Genomic DNA, 24,183 nt, shown 5'->3' on the forward strand with positions numbered 1-24,183 from the left:
AGCCAATGCTTCACTATTTTATTATGTGGATAAATTAATACCTTCCTAGTTGCCATGGATATTTGAAGTCCTACTAAAGGACAATGCAGGATTCAGTTTCTTGATGCCCACATCTTGCATCTTGATTGACTTTTCAAACCAGTCATGTTACTGACAATATAACTTTAATTTGATTATAGTTTGAATAGCTGCTGTTTTTTTTTTCTTTTTTAAATGTTGCATAGAGACTTTGCTTTGGTAAGGATGGAGTAAGCATGTGATGATACCATTTAATTCATGTTTTGTAACCGTCACCGACCACCTAACCCCTCTCAAGTGTCTAAGCACATTAATAGCATCTGCAAAGACTCAGGTGGGGTTGTAACATTTTGTCAGCACTTTCAAAATGAGCCATTGTCATTCCAACTTAATTATAGGTCATGCTCTGGTATTGGAAATAGAGGGCACTGACCTACAGGGATCACACTCTGCTTCCATACTGTTTCATTGTCATTTAAACTGACTCTGAGGCCATTTTGCCTGAAGTCATCATGAAAAGTACCTTAAAGTAACTATGCAGAGTTCAGTCTTAGCTCTGCTTTTTAGGTGTTCTGTAAGAAATACTAAAAAGGTAAAAAGATTAAAAAAAAAAAAATAATAATAATAATTAATAAAATTGATGCTTAGAAATGCTTTTAAAAGAAAATAAATCAGAAAGTTGGTTGGGGTGTTAAAGTAATTTTTGGTTTTATAATGGTGATTTACAGTGGGGCATTTGTTTAATACAGCTTGTTTTTTTACAAATAGCATTGACCCTTCTGCATACCCATTTCCTTCCCTCTAGATAAGCTATCAAACAAATTGTTGCGGCATTTCAGCTTGTTAGAAGCTCCAAGCAGATAAGGCAGAGATTATAGCAGTGCTATCTGCTTGGAAGCCAACAAGGGAAGGGCATTCTAGAAAGTGTGCTGCAGTAATTGGTCTTCACTTTTAGTCACAAAGGTAAAAGTCACAATTTCCTATGCGTCAAGATCAGTCTCACTTCCCACCGAGGCCTGAATTTAGAAATATATTTTTTTAATTCTCTGACTTTCATTGACTGTGTGAGTGAAAATGTATTAAATAGATACTTTGCAGGGAAGACAATACTAACATTTCATTTTAAAATAATTTAGTATCATAAGTAGATAAAAAAATGAATTCTAGTGATTTTACTTTTGAGAACCTTTGTCATGACAAAATTGATGTTTTCCTTTAGGCTACTTTGATGCATTTGGTAAAAAAATAATCTGTTCAGGCATCAGGGTAGCTAAACATATAAAAAGGAACCAAACATAGCAAATAACTTGGTGATGTTAACCTTTCTGCTGTAAGAATATTTAACTTTCTCAAGTATAACTGTACATTCAGTCTCCTAAAATGATTTTACACAAACTCATAAAATACATTGCATTTTCTGCATCAGTGGCTTTTTGCACACACGTCGTAGTCTTTCAAATATCAGCCCTTCTATTTCCCCTTTTCCCCTAAAACACAAATCACTTGTGAGCAAACTAGTAGAGACTGGAGGTGAAACACATACATGCCAAGCATAACAAAACACTCAGGGCTGCGTGCAACTCTCCTCTCTCTTTCCACCACGTCTTCCTCCAGCTCCCTTTGGGTGCTCTGCTTTTCAGGCTGGGTCAGGCTCAGCAGGGAAGTTCCATCTAACTGGGACGGCCCAGCGGTGGTGGCCCCAAACCTCCGGGAGTCAGAGTCGTGCATTCTAGTGTTACTCTTCAAGGAAATTGTTCTTCAACATTTCCTGAGATACAATATTTGAGCTGCTTGGTGACTTTTCTTGGTGTGAGAAGGAAAACTGTAACAGACTGGTTTGATTTTCTACAGATTGTTCTAGACTGCAAAAGTGACTTCTTATCTGCCTGAGCTTGCTGTTTCTTTATACAAAATTGTTTGGATTGCCATAGATAAGCATCCCAGTTTATACGGCATGATGAAAAAATTCTGGATGAGATTCAAGACTGAATTCCATTTTTTACTTAATGTGTTTTTTATTCTGATAATGTAGCATTGACAACACGGCATTTTTATAAGTTAGCAGAAGAATACATTTCTGTAATTTTTTTTTTTAATCCGAAACTGCTGTTTTTAATTTATATTAAACAATGAAAGATTTTAATTTTGAAAGTTATTTAAAATACATTTTAACAACAAATTTAAAATTGTTCAACCTAAAAGTAAAAGGGATTAAATTAGTTCATTGCACTCTTTTGATTGTGGTTTACTAAGTAACATATTGCCATGAATTAATAATACCTGTATAAACGCTACAATTTAAGTTAGATTTTTTTCTCTAGAGATTTTACAATGTATTATTAAAAAACACAATGCAGTGCTTTATATTGCCCCCAACATCCTCCACCAGAAAAAATGCTCACTTGTGTTTGGGCAGATATATTTTATTTTTAAAACCCAGAAAAAATCTTTCATGATATATTATTCTGTAGGTTACAAACTACACCTGAATTTGACAGTTTTTACAGAAATGTGGCTTGTAGAGTTAAATAATGATGACAAAAAAATTGGTTGACTGTTGTACTTTGTTTATTTGAGGTAAATTTTGAGGAAAAAACTTTCATTTAAACTCTTTATACTTTTATCTCAGACATCTACAACAAACTACATCAGTATTCTTCTTATCTGAATAATTCATTTCACTATGTGAGAAAAAGCTACACCTTTGATGATTGAGTACAAAAGAGATTAACATGTGCCAACCTGCAAAAATACACTTCATGTTCATCTTTCCAACTCTACAATGTTAGAAAGAAATTCTGAGTTCAGGATTTGCTTTTGGGTAAGACTACACCATGTTTCATTTAGAAAACAATAGTTTGCTGCTTTGTTAGGGCTTAAAATGTTTTAACTGCTTCTTGTAAGTTAAGAAAGCATTGAACAGTCAAACAGCAAAATCCGGAAATACAAGAACATTCAGAAGTAGAGACAAAGCAAGCATATTAAATTACATGGATGAATTAAACCCAAAGGCATGTACATGATCTTATGAAGTAGACTGTGAAATATGATTCAGTTGCATGGCTCTGACCTTCAGGACAAAAGATAGGATGACAGGTATGTTGAATTATTAGCAATTCTCAGAAATCTATTTAATCTTGGCGACAAAGTTTCTGACTCACCGAACAGACTACTAGAAAGGTGTGACCTCTTATCAAACCAACAGTCTGTAATTAAAAATCTAGAGTTACCAAGCACTTATACCTCAGCGCACTCCTATGAGTTGTTTGTGAAAACCATGGTTTCACCTTAGTTTGGTTGAAGCTGCTTACTGGGGCTTAACCCTTTAACAATGGGTGTCTATGCACAGCCACATGCAGGTGGCAGAGCCTAAGCAGGACACAAGCCAGGCGATGGAGAGTATTTTTAGGTAAGATTTTTTATCACTAAGCACAATCCAATTCTCTTGAGGTACAACATAAAGTCCCGAGTACAGAATAAAAAAAAAAAAAATGCCTCCAAATACTTTCCACCACTGTAAAGATCACATGCAAAAAACAGAAGAGGTGGTAACAGAAGAAGCCTGCAGTCCCACAGATTAGTAAAACTGACAGCCGGGGTTATAGGGAAATGACGAGGAAAAACCTGACATCTAAAACTGAACCCTCAAAGTAGCTGCTTATGTAACATAATGCGAAGATTTTTTCCTGCTAATCTTTTATGGCACACCTTTGATCACTTTTAAGATGATGTTGTCAACAGAAAAAAATGGAGTATAAAGACAGTAATATTTTATTGAGGTGTGAAAGGGGAGAGTCTTTGTCCACGGCAGTGACAGGACATACTGCAAAGAGGCACGTCCTCGACAGGCGCCAGCTGATTTTTATCTCTTTTCAAAACCGTCTCACTTACCCAACCTTCTCTCTCTTTGGGGATTTGCATAAATTCCTCTTTGACAAGTATGATTACAGGAAATTCAATCCTAATCTATCATCTGCTCTAATACATTTGCATCTACTTTGACAGAAGGGCAACATAAATTCAGATGTTTAAATTCTATTTAACAAATATATATCATATCAAAATATTAATATTTTCAAATATTCATCAATAAACACAAGCTGAGTCCAATCTAACTTGCAATACCATCACTCTGAGTATATATTTAAGAAATTTCATTCTCAAATCAAGAATACATAAAACCAATCTATGCCAATTTTCATTAACATTATCAGTCTTGAATTCTTCAACCGTCAACAGCACAAAACATGTTTATTTAAAAAAATAAACATATTTTTCTAGATATAAAATGTATCTATAAAAAGCAATCTATACTGTTTTCAATATGTACAATAATGAATTAAGAGCCTCAAATTCTGTTTATCTGAAGAGCAAATAAATAGAAAAGCAATGGCCTTCTCTCAGCCAGACTAATGATCCTACAACACTGTTTGACTTATCACCATTTTACACTTTAACCTTTCCTTGTCAGTGTGTGGAATTTCATATGAAAGAGTCAGATACTGTGAAACTAAGAACAAATGTGTGTATATAGGACAGTCTGGTTTAGCATAGTTGTAGTTGTAGAGAAATACCTGGAAAGAAACAGAAATGCTAAGGTACAAATAAACTTTAGCATTTCAGCACATCAATTACTTGACTGCAGAATGACTTTAAGGAAGCTTATAGTAATAGTTGCACTGAAATGCTCAACATGCTGATGTGAGTGAGTATTATTTGTTGCATATAGAGCATCTGCCCATGAGAGCATGAATTTAAGTGAACTACAGTGGAGTTACAAACAGCATTTGCTAATTCATTTTACAAAGGAAGAACAACTTCTTTATTCAATCATGTCTCACTGATTTCATCATTCTAGTATGACCACAAAAAAGGCTTTAGGTTTCGTCATCTTTTTCAAGGTCTCTAACAAGCACATACTATTCTCAGTCAAAAATGGAATAATGTCATCGTGCCTAAAATGCGCTGTTCGTTCTTGTTCAATTCTTATTATTTCTACCACAGATGTATATGGTTACCACATAAACAGTGCATTAAGATGGTCGAATGAGCCACTGGTGAATGAAGGTGTCAGTGAAATTTATATTTATGACATCTTTCTGCTCTAGGGAATTTGGGTTTATGAGGATATTTACGCTTCCTTTGAGGGGATATTTCCAGATGCTTTAGTTTTCAGTGTGTTTTTATTTGTATTTGCTAAGTTTTTCCCACAAACTCACCCTATTTCTCCAGTGTCACATAACATTATGTTTGCAGTGTCCCACCTAATTAGAGCTTGTTAGCAGCTTTTTATGAAATCAGCAACTCACCTACTACACAGCTTTACTTTTATTTATCAATAAATTCTAAAACATGCCATTGATTTATTTGATGGTTAGTTTATTTTTTACTTAAATATGAATATTGTTTGACAAATACACTGAACGCCAATAGTAGTCATGGCGTTTATTTTATATTTTTGAGGACTGACACAAATAGATGAATGAATAAAAATAAACACAAATTGGAATCCTGAAACCTATTTTCTTTAGAATGAAACAAAATTAATTTCATCATTGTTGCCTGGTAAACTGAAATTTTGTCCATCATTATTTAAGTTCTACTTATGGAATAAAAAGATACCAGTTAACAAAAACTTCACCTTTTTCACAAGTGGAAAGAGAAAGGTTCTGAATTATCTGGATTTCATGTAAATTTAAATGGAGATTGTGTAAAAACAGAAGGAGGCATTTAATTTAGCATCTACCTGAACAGTTAACAAACACTGCATTATGTTATTTTTCATATCCACTTGAATGCAGGACATATAACTGTTTCCTATTGGATTGTATGATTAACACAATATAAATATAGTGTCTAATATTGCATTTTATTTGCTGCAAGTTTGTAGGAGTAGAGGATATTTATGTTAAGCTTCATCTTAAAAATTACTGTATTAGTAATATGCAAAATGTTTAAATACTGTTATGACTTGTCATTATATGATGGACACACTGCGGACACTTGAAATTATTACAGTGGCAGATTTATGATTCCTGATTTTATAAGACTGGTTTGGGACAGTGGAAACTGAGGGCGGAGGGGGAAGAAATCGCAGCAACTTGAGACGTCATGGCAGCTGAGGAGCTACTTGAGAAGTTGTGTCATTTCACAGCTGGGTCTTTTTGAGACGGCCAATTTGTGTTGCAGACTTCCTGAACTGCACAGATAGTGAGTCACTTGAATGATGCTTTCCTCCCAGTGTATGTGACGAAGTTGGAATTGGCGGGTGGATGAAGTCTGTATGTGAAAACCTATATAAACCTCCATTGGGAAACACAAACACCTGTCACATGGGTGTCAAACACCAACAGCCAATTAGATACATGTAGAAATAAGGAAATTTACTTAGGAAGTATAAACAAAAATTCTCCCATTTGCACAAGGATTTTTCTTTCTTTGTTCCTCTCTATTTTACCATAAAACTGATGATGTCAGGTATTTAAAAAAAATATTTTAAGAGGGTTTTCTCTATAAGAAAGCATTCAAGATAAAACATACATTTCAGAGCTACAATCAGAAAGACTAGATTACACTCTTGAAAAGAGATGTCATGAGCACAACTTGTTTGTAAATATGTTTGTTTGGTCAGTACACGTCCCTGACTTGGAAACAGACTGGCTCTCGTAGAATCATCCTAAAAGAGTTGTAAAGATGCACTCATCAGCCCTACAGATATTTCTTGTATTGTCCAGTGTGCATTATGTGCGAGAACAGACCATCTCCAACAAAATAAGTGAAAAAAGGTCAGGGGTTCATGTTTGACCGAAGAAAATACAAAACACTAACTATATGACCTCATTGGACTCCAGGGAATCTGAAATAAACTTTCCCTTGTTGACTTGTCCAAGACTGTAGAAACTATTTTCTGCACTCAAATAAGTACAGTAATAATCTTTCACATCAGCTAACTCATCTTTCACAACCATAGACGCAAGAGTGCTTCTGGACACCCGGTACTTTTCAGCTGCTTCATGTGTCCCCTAAGGACAACCAAACCCTAAAAGCCTCCTTTCTCAGCCTAATGGCTTCTGTCACCACTGTTGTCCACCAGCAGGTCTGGTTGTCACTATGACCAACAAAGAAAATATTTCACTACCTAGTATAGTAATGTATTTAAAAGATTTAATAACATGCTAAATGTGTATGAATAAAGTTTTTATTTTTATTTATTTATTTTTTATAGTGGCTAACAAAAGGCATCTACGTTAGATATTTTTAGAAACCTCCAAAAGAAATTGTTCTTAAGTCCACAATTTATCATCTGTTATCTCTATATATGGCAGCAAACCTAGTATTTACCTTCATAGAGCCAGTTATAAAAAGTTTAAAAGTCACTGCTATGAAGCATGATAAACACATGGCGTTTCTTATACAAATGATTTTTTTTTTCAACAAATGTTCAATATGAACAAGCATATGTTGTCAATTTAAGACTATTAAATATCCTACCCAGCTCTGCCTTTGAAAGGAACAATATATTTTCTCTGTAATTTCCAAGAAAAGCCCACACCAGAGAAAATAACTGGTCCCACCCCATGAGTCCAGCACCTCTACACACACAGACCACCTGAACTCCCATGAATTGCTGAGCTGATCAGGCCTTCCTGTTTCCCACTGTGTGAGCATGCATGGCTCAGTGCAAAGCAAGCAGAGATGTTACATGTTGTGATTTCTTTAGGTTTTGCAGTCAGCCAACTGTGTTGAAACAGATTGGACTTTTGCTGCAAGCTGACATCTTGGGGCCTTCTGCATCTTGCCAAGGGGGCCAATGGAGACGTGGAGGGGAAAGGAACTGCTCAGTAAGCCTGCCACATCTCACCATACACCCGCTCAGTCGTGCTTTTGAGGTAGGGCTCTTAATTGTGTCTCTGGGTGAAGTAGTATTGGCCCAGCAGCTAAGAGGGCGCACAGTATGTGTGATGTGAATAAGACCACACACCACAAATCCATGCATTCAAACACACTCGCATAAATACTTAAACCCAAAGCTGAAATGAATGCCAATCAAAACTTTAATTAGACTTTATTATTTTTGGACATTTCTGTTCCAAAAAGCGTAAATATTCATGAGCCGTAAGACTTTAGTGTATAATTATGTCTCAAATTGAGAATAATGTTTTATAAGTAGTGCCACATATAAATCCACCATAGTAGTTTCTCCTTCTCATCTAATCAGAAGGTTATCCCATGGAAGTGATGTCACAAAGTCTTCTTCACACGTAGTTGTGATGGTTCAGAACCGGCTCATGCTGACCGCAGGCTGGCCACCTTCCTGTCTGACCATAGTATCCAAACATGGTGAAGACAGGGAGTAAACATGGGTGCAACCACATCTTAACACAGAGGAATCCTAGGGATCGGAGTGAGAATGGAAACGATAAGGAGTTGTACTGGTCATGAAATCCAAATGTTCTTTGCATTTCATTTTACAGTGAATGCAAAGAGCATTCTTTCACAAAAATTTGATTTTCCTTACTTTTTTAATATTATTATTTCTGTTTGGTTAGGCATTTTTTGTAAATGGACCATTAACCTGACAAGTTACTTTAATTTAAAGATATAGCTTTCAGTTGATTCTTACTAACTCCATTTAGCATGCGGGCTTAGGTTTTCAACCCAGAAATTGGGTTAAAGTGATAGATATGTGTTTTTTAATCTAAAACCTGCATTATTAGAAAAGTAATTTTCGTCTAGTAAAAAATTGCCTGAAAATGGTTTCATACCTAATTGACTACTAGATATAAGTTAGTTACTTATATCAAGCAGTCAGAAGCTAAGAAGCTGGACCCAGCCTGGGTTTAAAAGTGCTTTACAGAAAAACAAACATCTGTGTTTCCAATTAATTCTTCAGATATTCATCAATCCAGCTGCTGGAAAAGCATGAAATTGATTTGTTTTTCACCTTAACATGATTTTATGAAAAAAGACTGCTTATGGACAACATCTGCTAATTTGGCAGCAACACACTTAGTTTTAGTAACTCAATAACTCCACCAGCTTACCACCAGTTTACTTTCTAAAATTTTTATGCTGCAATGTAAACAATATAACACCAAAATATTGCTTGTGTGCACTGGTGTTATGATCGTCTTTGGTTAACAGATAAATATGAGTTCACCTTCGTCATATGAGGTAAAATTTCTATATTAACTACAAAAAATTTATCTTGCTCCATTAACTAAATCCATTAAAAATAACCCACTGACTGTATCATTAAAAATAATGAAAAAAAGAGTATTTTTCATTTTATCCTGTGGAAGATATTTTTTCAAGTCTGACTAAGTCACTGTTGTTATAGCTCAAAATGGTGGTCTTTGAATTATGATGAGGCTCTTACTCTTCCAGTCTCAACAGAAACTTAACAAAATCCCTAAACTGTGTCACAATTTCTACCCATACAGCATAAACTCAGGATTTGGCTTAAAGAAATAATCCAGCAATTTTGTTTGAATAGATTGGTCATTGCTGTCAGATAATTTTGGCTTACACTCGCAATTCTTCTGTCTGCTTCAGGTTTATTAATTGAGGAAGTTTGACCACCTACGTAAATCTACCTTATGCATGTGCATGCAGACATTCAGCCTTCATGTTTATGTAGCAGTAATTTGTGGACAGGTGGGATGGAGGCCTTGTGTTTTCCTTAACCCTTTCTGTCGTAATTCAGAGCCCGGCTAACTAGACCTTACTTAACCCCCTGACTTTAGCCCCAATCAACACATGGATATTAGGCACCGTGTAACCTTTACGTTTGTGTATCTGAGGACTGCTTTGTGGCAGAAACCTGTCAAAATATCCCACTCTCATTTATCCTCTGCAACAGCAACAAAACCTCTACAGTAATTTCCAGAAATCTGTCAAAATTGCTTAAGTCTTAAATTATGCATAATTGGTCCCTGCGTTGGGTTACTGGGGGTGGGGATGGCCTCCCTAATCATGAGACTGGAAGTAAAAAGGGCTCCAGTCACTTCTAGCTTGTTAATGATACCCAAACGGGTGCTTACCAGCACTATGCCTGTTTGCCAGAGGTTACCACGGATGAGTATCAACTCCATGTAAGGTTAATTTTTGTAAATGACACTGGCACTTGTGTGGTAAACCGCCTTCAATAACATAGAATAATTGCACTGAAGGTATAAAATGGACTTGTTTTTCTAGAGCAACAGTTTTTTTTTTCTACATAAATGGAGATTCTGTTCTGCTTTTTACATTAATTGTGTTTCTTTTTTAAAGTGTACCTCAAGGTTAGCATTTTACAAATATAATGACAGGATGTGGTGAGTGCTTTTTAGACCAGTGTAATGATGGTCAAATATGTGATCAAAGAAGGACAGTTAAATAAACACATAACAAACCAATTTTTTTTTAAAAAAACATCAACTATTTTTTAAAATATAATAGAAAATTAGACGACCCAGAACCCAAAATAATTCTGATGAAAACAAAATCCTCTATAGGTCTGTATCACAGCTTAAGCACATATATTAGGCTGAAATTATTTCTATTCCATAGGGTAAGCAGTCAGCCAATGTAATGCCAGTATTATCTTTTTGGTACCAACTCACCTGTAACCTGAACTCACTAAATAGCAATGATAACAGGCTCCTCTGCATGGGGTCACACTGCATTAGTGTAAAACAGACTCTCTCTTTGTGCTTTACCAGCGACGTTTTGGACCCGGGATAATCAGTTGGGTGTAAGCGTATACCACTCCAAATCAGCTCCAGCCAGGCGAGCTGAATTTATCTCAAACTTATTAACTTTGCTCCAGGCACAAATTGAAACCAGCTCAGGCGATTGCGCTCCATAGGTGCTGAGTGTGAGAAGTGACAGGGTGTGATTTAATAGGGGGTGGGGGCATGCCCCGCAGATGCTCCAACATGGCAACTGGGTATGGAGAAGAGAAGGAGAGTGGAAAGGGCGAAACAAAACTTTTTTTTTTTTTTTTTAAAGAAAGTCCTGTCACTTTGGAAATTTGGGTGACTTTATGGAAGGAGGCAAACTGCAGAGAAGGAGATTGATACATGATTTACCCTAGCAAGAATAAGTTGATTGAGGCAAATGACTTTGTATAGCTATACAAATAATTTGTGTTCAGAAGAAGCTTTTCATAATAATAACAATAATAATACAAATACTCATATTACTGATGTACTCGTGTTCTGATAATCTTTAATCTATTGAATTTTTGAACTTTTTAAACTGTTTTTCCACAGTAATCTGTTAAAGGGCTTACATAAATAAGCTTTTTTGAGCTTTATGGCATGCTACAATGTTATTCAAAAACATACCTGGAGTGTTGATTTGATTCTTTCATCCATGTTAAAAGAGTCCTTGAATCAGTCATTCAGGGGTGCCTAAACACTTGCTCTCATAAAATCCTGACTATTTACACAAAACTCCTCCTTGGAGCTGCTGTCTCCAGCTGAGCTTCTGTATCACAGAGCCCCATACCTTTCCTGCTCAACTCCACCAAACTGGCAACAGCAGCAATTAGCAAACACCTGGTGAAACTACAAATCTGCTGAGCTTATCATGAAAACTACTCCTCAGTCCAAGGATCTTGAGCAGATAGGATGTAAAGGGTATGACAAGAAGTGTTGCTTTGATGATGTACTAAAGGCAGAGATTCAGAAAGAGCAGGAGCTTCTTAAAGAGACAGAAGCCAATTTCAAGGCATGAAATTGCAAAGACAAATTTCTTTTTAAGTTATTTTTGATTTATACTGCATCATAAGTTATTTAAGGGTGGAGAGAGCAGGAAAGGGGGAATTTAAACCCCTTTTAAAAATCTCATGGAAATGCTTATTTTATTGTGTATACTATTAGTTTTATAATAGTAAAACTAATAGTATATAATAGTATATAATGACAAATATATTTCATGTGATAAGTATTTGTTTATGTGTTAAGACAGGTCAAATGTGCTTCTGCTTTTCCTTCTATGGTTTCAATGTTTTTTCTAATAGGCTTAATAGGATGTAATATTTTCACAACAAACTGTTTCACAAAAATGTTAACTATTATTATTATTATCTTATTTACTGATAATGACAAAAAATTTAAGACGAAATTATTTCTTTGGCCTATAATCTGTGTTAATGAGTCGAACAGAACCCATATGTTTCATGGCCTTACTTTATTTTTTCAGATGCTGTGCTCAGATGAACACCCTCCTCCACTTCTCATATTTTGTTTCTCCTTCCCACATTAGTTGTTTTTGCTGATGAGATGCAAAACTATGCCAAAAGTATAATGACTGAATGTTATGTAGTTAGTTAACTTCCACATTTGGAACAGACTGTAGAAGATTCATCATGGCATACATGTTCTCACAACTGAAAATTTTCAAAACACTAACATGCTGGGGACAATCAAAGGGCTAACAACTTACCTCAGATTATGATGATTTTCATAACGAGAGATGTATAACATAGCTGGTATTCCTAAAGAAATGATGAGTTGACAGTTTTAAAGGAAGGGTAAATTCAATGTGCTGTCCAGCTAAAATTTTCATCTGCTTAAGGTTTTGGAGAAAACTTAGAAAATCACCTATTTTCTAATCTTCACTAGTTTGAATTATCTAATCAAAGTCAAATAGTTTGTGTACATGTCTGTGCCTGTGAGAAAGCATGTCTGCTTGCTCATCCCTCCCCTCCTCTTCAGGCTTTGTTAGGCCAGGTGTGCTCGCTCTTAGTGCCGTGCCCAGGGAGCCGTGAGAACGCAATGGCTGGTCGCTCTCTCCCTCGTCTATCTGATTTATTTCAGTCTCTGTGGCATTTTAGCAAACAAAAGTACTGCTTGGTATTGATCTGGATCTTTTCCGTTTCCCCTCTCCAACTGCCTTTGTTTTGCTCAGATCCTGATGCCTGCTTTAAATCAGCCTGCCTTGACATTTGCTTAATGTCTAATTAGCCATGGGTGGGCATGGCCTTTGATTATAGGAAGTGCCTGGGGGTGGGGCTGTGAAGACGGCTGAATTTTGACAAAACAATCCAGACTGATCAATCATTGCCTGTCACATTGTTTTGTCCTTAATTTTAGAGTGCTCAGTGCAGGGATGTGTCCCCTTGGTCATTTGAATCTTATTCCAGATCTTATGATTCCCCTCTCCAGTTCTTACTTTTCTTGGAGCAGAGTGACTATCAAAAGATCAACTCACACTGAGTCTGGGGAAGGGGTCACTTTCTCATCAATCTTGCAATAACTTGCACTCTAGATTGCAAATTGTTGCAATCTAGAGCAATGGATATTCCATAGGATTAGATGTAAAGCTGTTTGTGACTGATCAGTTTTGGTAAATACAACTACATAAGTTAGTGCTGCTGGTGGAAAAAATCCCGGTATATATATCAAGATGAGTAATTAAGAAGTGTTATAATATACTTTATAATCAATCAGTAATGTGGAAAAAAAATCAGTCAGCAAATTTTTACACAAAAATATATATTCACTTCAAGACTACAGACCCAGAAATGAATCTGGGTGTAAAATGATGCAGTAAAGTTCATTTTTTTATTTTAGTCAGTAAAACATTTAGTACTTTAGGAAACCCTGCCCATTGAGGCACTGACTGCAGCAATCTCTCATTCTGAGCTTGCATGTGGCCACAGTGAAAAATAGAACTCCCCTGTTGCAAGAAGAATCTTTGACCATAATCTGGCTCAGTGTGAGAATTAAAACTTGAAAAAGAAACTGTTATGGCATTTAATATTGCTAAAGTAGAAAAGAAGGGAGGTACCAGAGCCACTACAATAATTTATTTCTACTTTTTAGACCACCAAATAGTGAAAAGGTGTTGAAAGACCTTATATCTGGTCCAATATGTTCTGTTGTTAACTTCTCCTTTCAGAAATTGTCAGTTGTTTTCAGACATCTAGTTCTATCTGCCAACAGTAGACAAATCTCTTTCACCAGATGATCATCTTTTAGCATGGAGGCTCTTCATTATAAATTGTGACCCACTGATTATTTTCAATAAAGTTATTGAGGTCTGCGATGTGAAAAATAACAATTTAATGTTGCACAGTGAGAATACATAACCTTTACTTAGAATCAGAGAATTTAGTCTGATTCTTCTAATGCCAACAATAATTTTTTGCAGCTGCCGTGCAAACAGAGTGATCAGTACTGGTTCTGTGTTGGTCAGTTAAAGCTTCTCTGATGAACTAAGTTTTCTAGTATGACCTGTGACTCTTGAACCCATCACAGCTTCTCAAGAGTCAAAGCTCAATCAGGACTGCTCTGTGGTGTAACTGTACCAAGGTTGAATAATATTAATAATATAAAATAGATTACTATACATCACAATGTATAACAACATTATTGTATAACATAATGAATAATGTATTATGCAATAAATCTGAGGGACAGAATTCAGTTCTGATCTTAGTTACAATAATGGTACATTTCACTTGACCAAAACAATATAAAATGGTTTAGAGAAGGTCTGGGGGACATTCATTACCTTGAGGAAGATGCTTTTGGGTCCGGTGGGCCCAGTGAAGTCACTTTATTGTTGTTAAGCATCATGTGGCATGCAGTGAAGCATCACTACTCCTTAGCTTTCAGTGCTCCCCACTCAATCCAAAAGCATTAGCCAGATGGCTAATTAAATAAAGTTGACTTTACTTAAATCTGGAAAATTCGGCTCTTTCAAGCCATCCACCTTGCATCCACCTTCCCATGCTACCTTCTTTCTGAAGATGACTGCAGCAGTGTTTTTCTGGTAAAAACCAGCCATTTGTCCTACGCTATTTGTTTTGTTCACAGAGGCTCTGGGCTCTCGGCTGTTGAGAAACGATTGTTTCCTGGAGGTATACACCATGCTGAAGTTTTAAGTTTTACCCAGTCGCTAAGGTTTGCCCGCTACGTATGTAATGCATCAATTTGATGTTAAGATACTTAAGTTGCATGCACTGTAAATAACCATCTTCCACTGCAAAGAAAGAAATGCTAGTCCAAACGAGGCTCATCTTAATGTTAATTCAATATTTTGAGGTGGCCGACACAGACTGAATGGTTTTAACTTTTTTTGGTGCCTTTGATAAAACTACAGGCAGAAAATTGATGTCATTGTTCACAGTTTCTCCTTCTGTTCTCTGATTGACGTGCTGAAAAATTGACCAGAGACAATCCAACTCAAGAAAGCCCAGACTGTGCTGACAGCAGGAATTATTTTGAGCAGAATGGCACAGCAAGCCAATGGCCAGGCTACAGTAGCATGCAAGACAGAACTACACTCATTTAAAGAAAATCTGAGCATGACACTGATGACATGCATGTGATGGATTTGGATCACAGAGAGAGTAACCAAAAAAGTTACTTATTTAATGTAGAAATCATTTTAAAGGGATTTGAAAAAAGAATGGAATTTTTATGTGAAGAAAAAATCTGGTTTGTTAGTAAATATTTTAAAACTTCACCAGATGAAGTATGAAAACACATAAGGCTGCATTTGATATTAACAGGCACTCATCACTACTGCACCTGGTTTACTATGTCACCTGACAAGAGCCCACCTGCAGTCCTCACTTCAGTGGATACCTTTCATCTATCTTTCTATCCTCCTCCACAAGACGCCACACTGACAGAGTAATGTCCCCTATTAGAGCTCTCATTAAAACAAGGGTCATGGGTCATACAGCAGGCCACAGGACGTCAGGCAGTCATTAAAGTTAATTGTTAGCTTGTGATCTCCATACGTTCCTTGAAAAAGTAAGTGGTTTATAGCTTTTTTGCATTTTTTTAATTATACACTGTTGATTAGATTCTTCTCATCAACAGGAATGTCACTGACATTTTTTATGAGAACTGTGTTCTTTATTTGGGGGTAATAGAGGGGCAGAAATTTCATTTATGACCTTCAAGATTTTCTCCAAAGAAAATTCATGTGTAAGTTTGAGTTGAATGAAGAGTTAAAAATTGTACACACAAACTCAGATAATCTATATCAGAGAACTTCGAATCCAGTTGGATTTGAAAGTCACTGATATGGGTCTTGCCAAGAAAGCTGCACCTCCTCTAATTTTGATACTATCAAGATGAAGACTGAGCTACCTGAAAGAGTTATAAGAACTCAGGCCTTTTGAAAATGGATGAGATATGTCTAACAAGCTCTGCTGCCTCTGAGCAAGAAGGTCCTGGATTCAAATCTTGACTTTTTTTTTTTTTTTTTTTCTATGCAAAGAGTTTGTATGTTTTCCCCATGTAGTCATGGATTCTATCCATGTACTACAGTTTCCTCCCACAGTCTAAAACATGACTGTTAATTGGCACCTCTAGACTCCACTTAGGTCTGAGTATGTGAGAGCATGGTTGATTATCCTGGGTGGCAACCCATGCAACCCACTTTAGTCAAATCTCCACTGGAGATGTGCACCAGCCCAAATATTTTCCAGATTGAATGCAATAATATATATAAGTATCTTTACATTTTAACCTGTAAATTAAAACTTGTTCACACAATTATGGTTTTTAAAACTTCTTGAATTGAACATTGAATCAATATTTCACTTTAAAAATAATAATAAAAAAACTATATATACTGTTAACAGCCCACAATGATTCCAATGATGGTTATACTTCCTATAATTTTAAATAGAACATACAAAATTCCATCTGTAATGTTTGCGAGAAAGTCTAAATGCATAGATCTTTCAGGGGCTTCACGTATCCCACTTTTATCCAATGTCACTCTTTAATAGTTGTGTGTTTTGACGACTCTTTTTTTCTTGATAGCGAGCTGACCACTTCAGTAGTCCTCTACTGTGTGGCCACCTGAGAAGGAAACTGAATATAAATCCCCAACAATAGGCTGGGTGCTGAGGGAATAGGCCAAAATGGCCATTTAACAGGTGCACCTTAGCGGCTTCCACACAGTTCCCACACATATCACAGAAACTTGTTGCCTGCCCTAGAGAGTACCCCTGAATCACTATCCAAGATCAAGTAGCGATCAATTAATGGGAGAACAAGGCATTTGCCGGGGGGATGTCCAGTGTCCCACCCGCCCCTGCTTTGACTCATAGAAGTGCCCATTTGCAACTCTATCTGTGTGGCTGCTCCACGTCAATGAGTGTGGGGCAGAGGGGGTCGGAGATATTATCGGGGTTACTGTGAGAACCGGCACTGGCATTTTCACTTGGCTGACCTTTGTTTGCATGAGTGGGGTCTGATTGGTGATGCTCTGATGAGGTCACCTGGCAAAGCAACAGGGGGTGTCGTGCCTATTGTTCACCTGAGACAGAGGGATGAGATCTGTAGTGGGATTCTGCACACATTTAGATTTCTGAATTTCCCAATGGTTTTCATCATTGCTTCCAGAATACATGAAGAAAGAAAAGAAAATTAGTCTTACATAATACTAGGTGAATATTTTCACCTACCTGGTTAGACATTGTTTGACATTCTTTTGTTATCTTTTAAAAAGAAGTTTGCTCATGGGTGATGCAAATGATATACTAGCATTGATCAGTGAGGCTGACCTGACTAATTGCATTCTTTTTCATAAGCAAATAGACTAAATCCTGGGAAACTACAAAGTCACAAATCACACCAGAAAAATATTGTCTTAGAGAGTAAATCAATTCAGTAAACATTGAGATTTTAAAAAATAGCCTTTGATATTCATACTGCTATGCACTTTTGTTCTGCAAAAGACCTACAGTATGTCGGTATATGTTTACCTTCGGACTATAGCTGTATATTGTTGGAATGTTTTTATAAATGTGGTGGATAATTACTAAGAACTTCTCCTACCTATGTAGCTCCCAGGTGGCAAAGCAGCACCCACTGAATGCATATCCCTTAAATCTTAGTCCAATTTAAGACTTTAATTATCAAATACAAATTTCAAATCTTATTTTTTTACTCCTAGATATTCTATTGATCTGAAAAATGCAGCTATTTGCATTCTTTTTTTTTTTTTATACTTTGCATTGTTTCTATATAATAAGATGTGATATTGTTGTGTAAAATGTGATGTGACAGAGCTGAATACTGTTAAAACAGCGACACATTTTACTGTCTATGAGCACAGGGTATTAGTGGGCTTTTTCTAGTTGATTGAAAGTCCCCCAAAAGGTTTTAGTCACCGTTTTTGTTTTGAATCTTTTAATTTCAGGTTTCCGTTTTCACTGTCCTCTTTATCATCACCGGAGCATAAACTGATTGACAACTAACCTGCAATTAGTTTGATAAGACAACCCCCATCTGAGTGGCCTGTGATCACCTGAATGAGTCAAAGAGGTACGCTCACCAGATCCTGCTTTATAATACACAAACAATGATGCTATAGGGTAGGTTAATATATATACCATATATATATATATATATATATATATATATACATTGTTTTTAATTTTTACAAAACTATACATATTGTTAATATGTTTACAGTATTTTAATTCAAAATACTTTGTCTCGGGTTTCCAAGGAGTAGAAATATTATATTAAGGCTCTTTTCCCTTCCATGCTGTTTAAAATGAAAAAACAAGAGAACATGTAATTGAAGTTCTTTACATGTATGTTGATCCTTTTGGGTCAGGAAACAATAATAAGATATAACAAGGGTAAAGGAAATGTGTCTGTATTTACTGTAACTGTAAGAACAATAATTAAACTATTTAAACTTCTAAGCCTGTGACAAAAAAAAAAGAAAAACTGGATGAGGACCCAGCTTTATCTTTCTATTCATACTGATTGAGGACAGCTGAGTTGGGAAAACTGCAGGCAATATGGTGATGCTTGTTTGAAGCAACAGAAGTTTTAAATGATGATTAAGATGTTTTAGGAAAGTCATGAAGAAACTAAAACTAAGTTGGTATATTGCAAAAAAACAACAAAACAAAACAAAAAAAAGAACAGTAGAAGCCTTATGTTTAAAAAAACCAATGTTGTTGAAACAAAAATAATACATTTCTCATCCCAGGAGTTGTCCAGACTGCTTACTATAGTTATAAATGTCCAATTAGCCCAAGCAGAAAGACATTATTATCATTTAAGTTGTTTAATTATTGAAAGCCACACCATATTATTGGATATCTTTTTTTTTTTTCTGATATTGTACAACCCTTTATTAGACACTATCCAAGTATCAGGTAGGACCTGATAGATATATCAGATATATCATAACACCTGGTAGGTGTTTTGGAGTGCTAGAGACATTGACTTGCGCTATTTGCTAAACACTACTGAAACTTTCACTTGAACTGTATGCCTCAAGCTAAAGTGAACAGAAGTGCTCCTGTATTTACCTGCTACTAGATCAATACCAAAGTTTACAATATTCCAAGAGTCAGGCCATAATTGAGAGAACTAATAGAAAAATAAGTGACTTCCATGTGCACTTCAAGCCTGTGAAATCTGACTGATAAAACTGGACTGTGCAGAGTAATTGTGCAGCCTGTAATTTTGTTAAAAAAAGAAAATAAAATATTTATTTCATGAAATTTAATTTTACCCCAATCAATCAGTACACTCAAATTAAATGTTAATTTTTTATAGAATTTCTTCACCAGATAATGTCATTCAATAATATTCAAATTTATTGAATATGACTATATATGACTCCCTTGCTGGGTGGGGTACTTGGGAGCAGTTTTATGGCAATATAAACAAAATTCGTAGTCTCAACAGTCCAAGTTTGATGCAAACGCCTTGTGGAACCTTTTATGCAACCTGGCGTCCAGGAGACTTACAATAATATTTAGCTTTCCACCCTTTTTTGAGCCATTTAGCCCTTGGTTAAGGAAAAGGGTTTGCTCCCCTTAAAACTCACACACACACGCACACACAAAAATGAAAAATCTGCAGGGTCAAATGTCCTGAATGGGCCATTTGCCAGGTCCGTTCCATAAGCAGGATGCTGACATGCAGACTGGCTCCGGCCCTCCCAGTTCTGCAGAAACGTATGAAAACAGAAACAAATCCCACCACGAGGTCCAGCATCAGTGGTCCATGAGAATACAAGAGCCTGTTATAGTCCAGGGACATCGTAGATCGCACAAGAAGATTAGTCTCCGAACTACAGGGCCTTGTGTAAATCTCCTTGTAATTGGCAAGGGAATTTGACTTTACTCCTGCACAGTGAGAGAGCAGTGCTCATTATTGCTGCCTAACTAATGCATAAACAGAAGTCGCAGCAGGTCCCCACTAAGTGCAACGAGTGATCAGATAGGAGACTTTCAGTTTGAGGGACCACTTTTACAGAACTTAATTGTTCTTACTTTATTGACCAACTCTGATAACACTGAACTTCACTCTTATTTTGCTGACCAGCGCATTGAGGTCAGCTGGTATCACATTTGAGGCTGATTAAGACACAAAAATATACATCTCCTCTCCACTTAAATTGTGCTGTTAAAACATGATTCAAAGTATTGCATGTGATGGTTGAAGGAGTTAAACTTTGTTTTAAAGATAACAGATGGGCATTCACTAAGACATAATACTCATTGATCTCTTGAGAAAGTAGAATTTTTTAAAAATCATTCCTAATTGTTTTGCTATTGTTGATTTAATTGTAACATGCATCCCCAGTCATTTTCTCCCAGACTCAAAGTGAAAGAATGTTATCAGCAGGGTGGAGGTGTGGCTTTTGTTTCTCTCAGTCCACCTGCCGTGGGTCAGACTGCTTCCTCAGTGCTCTCACTGTGATTATAAGCACTTTCAAAGAGCGAGGGTGAAGATTGGTTACTAATTTGACAAAATTGGAGCCAGTAAGGAGCATGACACAGCTCAGACCAAGTGGTTAGAAGACATCATGTTGAGTTTGCCTGTAGGCAGCAGCAATAAGGTCACAGGAAAAGATGCTGGCAGTTTCTGGAGACCATGGCGGAGTCAACCACCCACCCTTCAGTCCCGTGGGAGTTGAGAGATGAAGGCACCAATAATCCTGGATCCATTAAACTGTGACTGATGCCATTCTTTTTGGGTCTTATGAGTGGATGCATTGCCTACGGCAGCATGGAGACCAGTGAAATTTTAATGTGGGACAGACAGACCCACAGCAGGCAGCGAGCAATCCAGGATTATGGCCTTCAGACTGACCTCATCAAGGAATTCACTTTACTTCCACTTTTTTATTTCATTAAAAGGGAGATGCCCTGATTTCATATGACACATTTATTATGACAGCTTGTAAGGACAGTAAATTAGGAAGGTGACTGCAAATATGAACCCACCCTGTTCTGAGAAGAAATATGTCTTTGCACATATTTGATTCCCCAAATTAGTGCCATGGAGAAAGAAAATGCAACATTTAATTTATTTGAAAACTAAGAGTATTATTTTATTTTGCTGCTGCTTATGGTGATTTGAACACTAACTCGCTTTGGTCTGAGCCCTTCCAATTATAGCGTCAGCTGTCTGTTGTGCTGCTGTTAGTAAACCTTCTCTGTCTCAACAATTTTGTGGTATTTCACAAGTTTTCTTTTCAGAGTGACCTGCTGTTGGTTGCAGCCTGGTCTTATGGCTATAAGGCAGTGCCACATAACAAGTTGAGATGTTCCAGGCTATTGAGATGTATACTATATTTAAGCATTTCCCCCTCTGCTTTGACGCTCTAAACTAGAAATCACTGACTGAATATGGATGTAATGGCCATCAAACTCAATCTGTATTCATGATGCTTCCTATTATGACATAAAAAATAAAGGACAAGAGAGTATGTAAAATGTAGTATGTATATAAGAAAAGCATTTATTAACTTAGTCTCAGTTCTTGCAGTAAGAACTCTGGTAGTCTGATCACATCAGGCGTTGACCTCTACTTTGACCCCAGACCCTGGGAGACTGTGCTGTTACTACGGTAACTGATGCAAGAAGAAGAATCTCAGTGAGAACCTAGTCTAAGAGCTGACGCCACTGGTGAAGATAATGCTAATTACCAGTCACGCAGTGAAACAAAATGGCTTAATTGTGCACAAATCATCCTGAGCGTGGACACAAAGACAAGGGGGGAGGTCACGCTTCCCACTGCAGATTATTATAATCCTGCACTAATTACTGGGACACATCTTCTTCTCATGTGATCAGCAAGGCACAGGAGAGGAAGGGAATTTGTATTTATTATTACAACTACTCAGAATGAAAGCTGCAAAAATCTGGTGAAAACCTAAAAATATATCAACCAAATAAAATGTTTGTCAACTGATAATGCTCAGGAAGTTATAAATTGTGAAACTACACAACACACATTTTACTGTATTATTGGACTTTCCTGCATTTAAAACAGATACTGTTATAATGTTGTTTTATGTTTGTCTATGCTACAATGGTCTTTTTGCTTTTCCGCCTTTTCAACGCCCAGAAAATGTCGCGCCTCTATTCTTCCTCCAAAGCCACATAAAGCCCACTTGGCTGGGTGCAGGTCCTTTCTGGCTTTTGACAGGAAGCTCATGATTTTAAATGTACGATTCATGCATAATGAATGAGCCCGGACAGGATGTGAGGGCAGTGCATCCAGGGAGCACCTGGGCCAAACAAAGATGCCCTTTTTGCCATGGGATTTGTGCCCTGGTACCCGCTGTCACCAGCGCCCAGCTCGCAGCCAGCTGCAAAGCATTCAGACTCACCACTCACATTCATCCCGTCAAAGTTGACTTCCAAAAGTGACATTGTCCTCCCGGACATAAAGAGCTCTTTATGGTGTTATTAATGATCGGCTGAAAGCTGTGCACAAATGTTTGGGGGACAAGTTTGTGACTGTGTCTGAGTTTTGTTTTGTTTTAACCCATATCATTTTAATCAGGGTGTAGTGCACCATGATGACTTTAGGACATCATGTGATTGTCACAGTCTCACATCTGTATGTTCAAACATCCCCCATAGATCAACCCACGTTTTCACAGCTATGAAATTACAAGAGTAAAACTAAGTTGCATTTTACATTGAAAAGCAAGTGTTGGATTTCAGCTTGGACTTGACTCTAGCACATGAAATAATCTTGTCTGACCTTGTTCTGGATAGACAATGACAGTGAAACTGAAAGGAATAATTAGCATAGTCTGAGTTCGTCTAAAGCGATGATAAACGATGAATATATGCAACAGAAAAAAAGTGCCATGGTTGCTGCAAAACAACTCCACAAAACAACAATTTATTTGTAAGCATGCATGTGTGTATGTGCAGAGCCAGCCGACTTGGCATAGACTGACCCAGTGGCATTGTTGTAGTGTGTTCAGTCTCAAGCATGGCAAGATTTATACTGATGGGGGTGTGTTGGAATCCAGTTTCCATCATCCAGCCCAGCTGCATAGAGAACAAAACCAAAGGCCCAGCTGCAGATATTAGCATGGGCAGCCTCTCTCTCTCACTCCTTCACTCCCTCTATTCCTCACCCTCCGTCTCCCCCTGTCCATGTGCTCGCGTCCCACAAGCCTGTCACATGCCCACAGGACTTTTGTGCCTGCCTCTGTTGTTATGTTAATGACTCAGCCCATGAGAGAAAAGAAAAAGAGGAGATGTTAAAAGTTGATTGCGGGGCAAAACTAAAAGGAAGAAAACCTATAGGAAACAAAGAGAGAAAAAAATATAAAAGAATTCAGAATTAATTATTGAGTTCCACTCAGAAAGTCAAGTCTGTGTCACTAAACAAAGACACATACATAGCCATGCAGAACAATGCAAACAAGGCTGTCTTAAACGCCAACATGGCCATGTGAATACATTATGTGGTCATGCAGGGTTGCTTGATCTTTTGTGTCTATGTTGACTTCCATCCACCTACCTGGCTATGATCTGTGGGCTAGCAGCAAAGATTGCATGCGACACTCACCATATGGCATCAGTTTAAAAAGCAACAATTTTAGAGCTCACAAATTAAAAATATGTTTTTTTTTTAATTATTTTTATTGCAAAATCAACAATGACAGAGTCCAGTTTGTACTCTAAAACCACAGCATATGTTGCAGAAGCCAAGTTGTTTTCCAGCTTAGCAAAACTGCCAAAGAAGCACTAAATAAATGAAATGACATATTCTTATTATTCCAAGATTTTTTCAATAAAATATTGTCCAGCCATAAAAATCATGACTATAGAAGAACCTAACCTCAGGCAAGCATAAACACCCCAGACTTGGAACAGAAATATGTGCAATATTTTTGTTTTTGCTGTCAAACTATTTC

At 36.9% G+C, this 24,183-nt stretch overlaps 1 long non-coding RNA gene across 1 annotated transcript in view; it reads left to right on the forward strand.

The window, feature by feature from the left end:
• The window catches only part of LOC122821792, an 86,491-nt gene that overhangs the window by 58,239 nt on the left and 4,069 nt on the right, over nucleotides 1-24,183 (forward strand). The window contains exons 2-3 of the long non-coding RNA XR_006369064.1: nucleotides 7,739-7,859; nucleotides 18,181-18,305. This is a non-coding gene — a long non-coding RNA (uncharacterized LOC122821792). The remainder of the gene's footprint in view (nucleotides 1-7,738; nucleotides 7,860-18,180; nucleotides 18,306-24,183) is intronic.

This window comes from Gambusia affinis, linkage group LG19 (assembly GCF_019740435.1).
Source record: "Gambusia affinis linkage group LG19, SWU_Gaff_1.0, whole genome shotgun sequence".
In the NCBI taxonomy this organism is placed as follows: Eukaryota; Metazoa; Chordata; class Actinopteri; order Cyprinodontiformes; family Poeciliidae; genus Gambusia; species Gambusia affinis.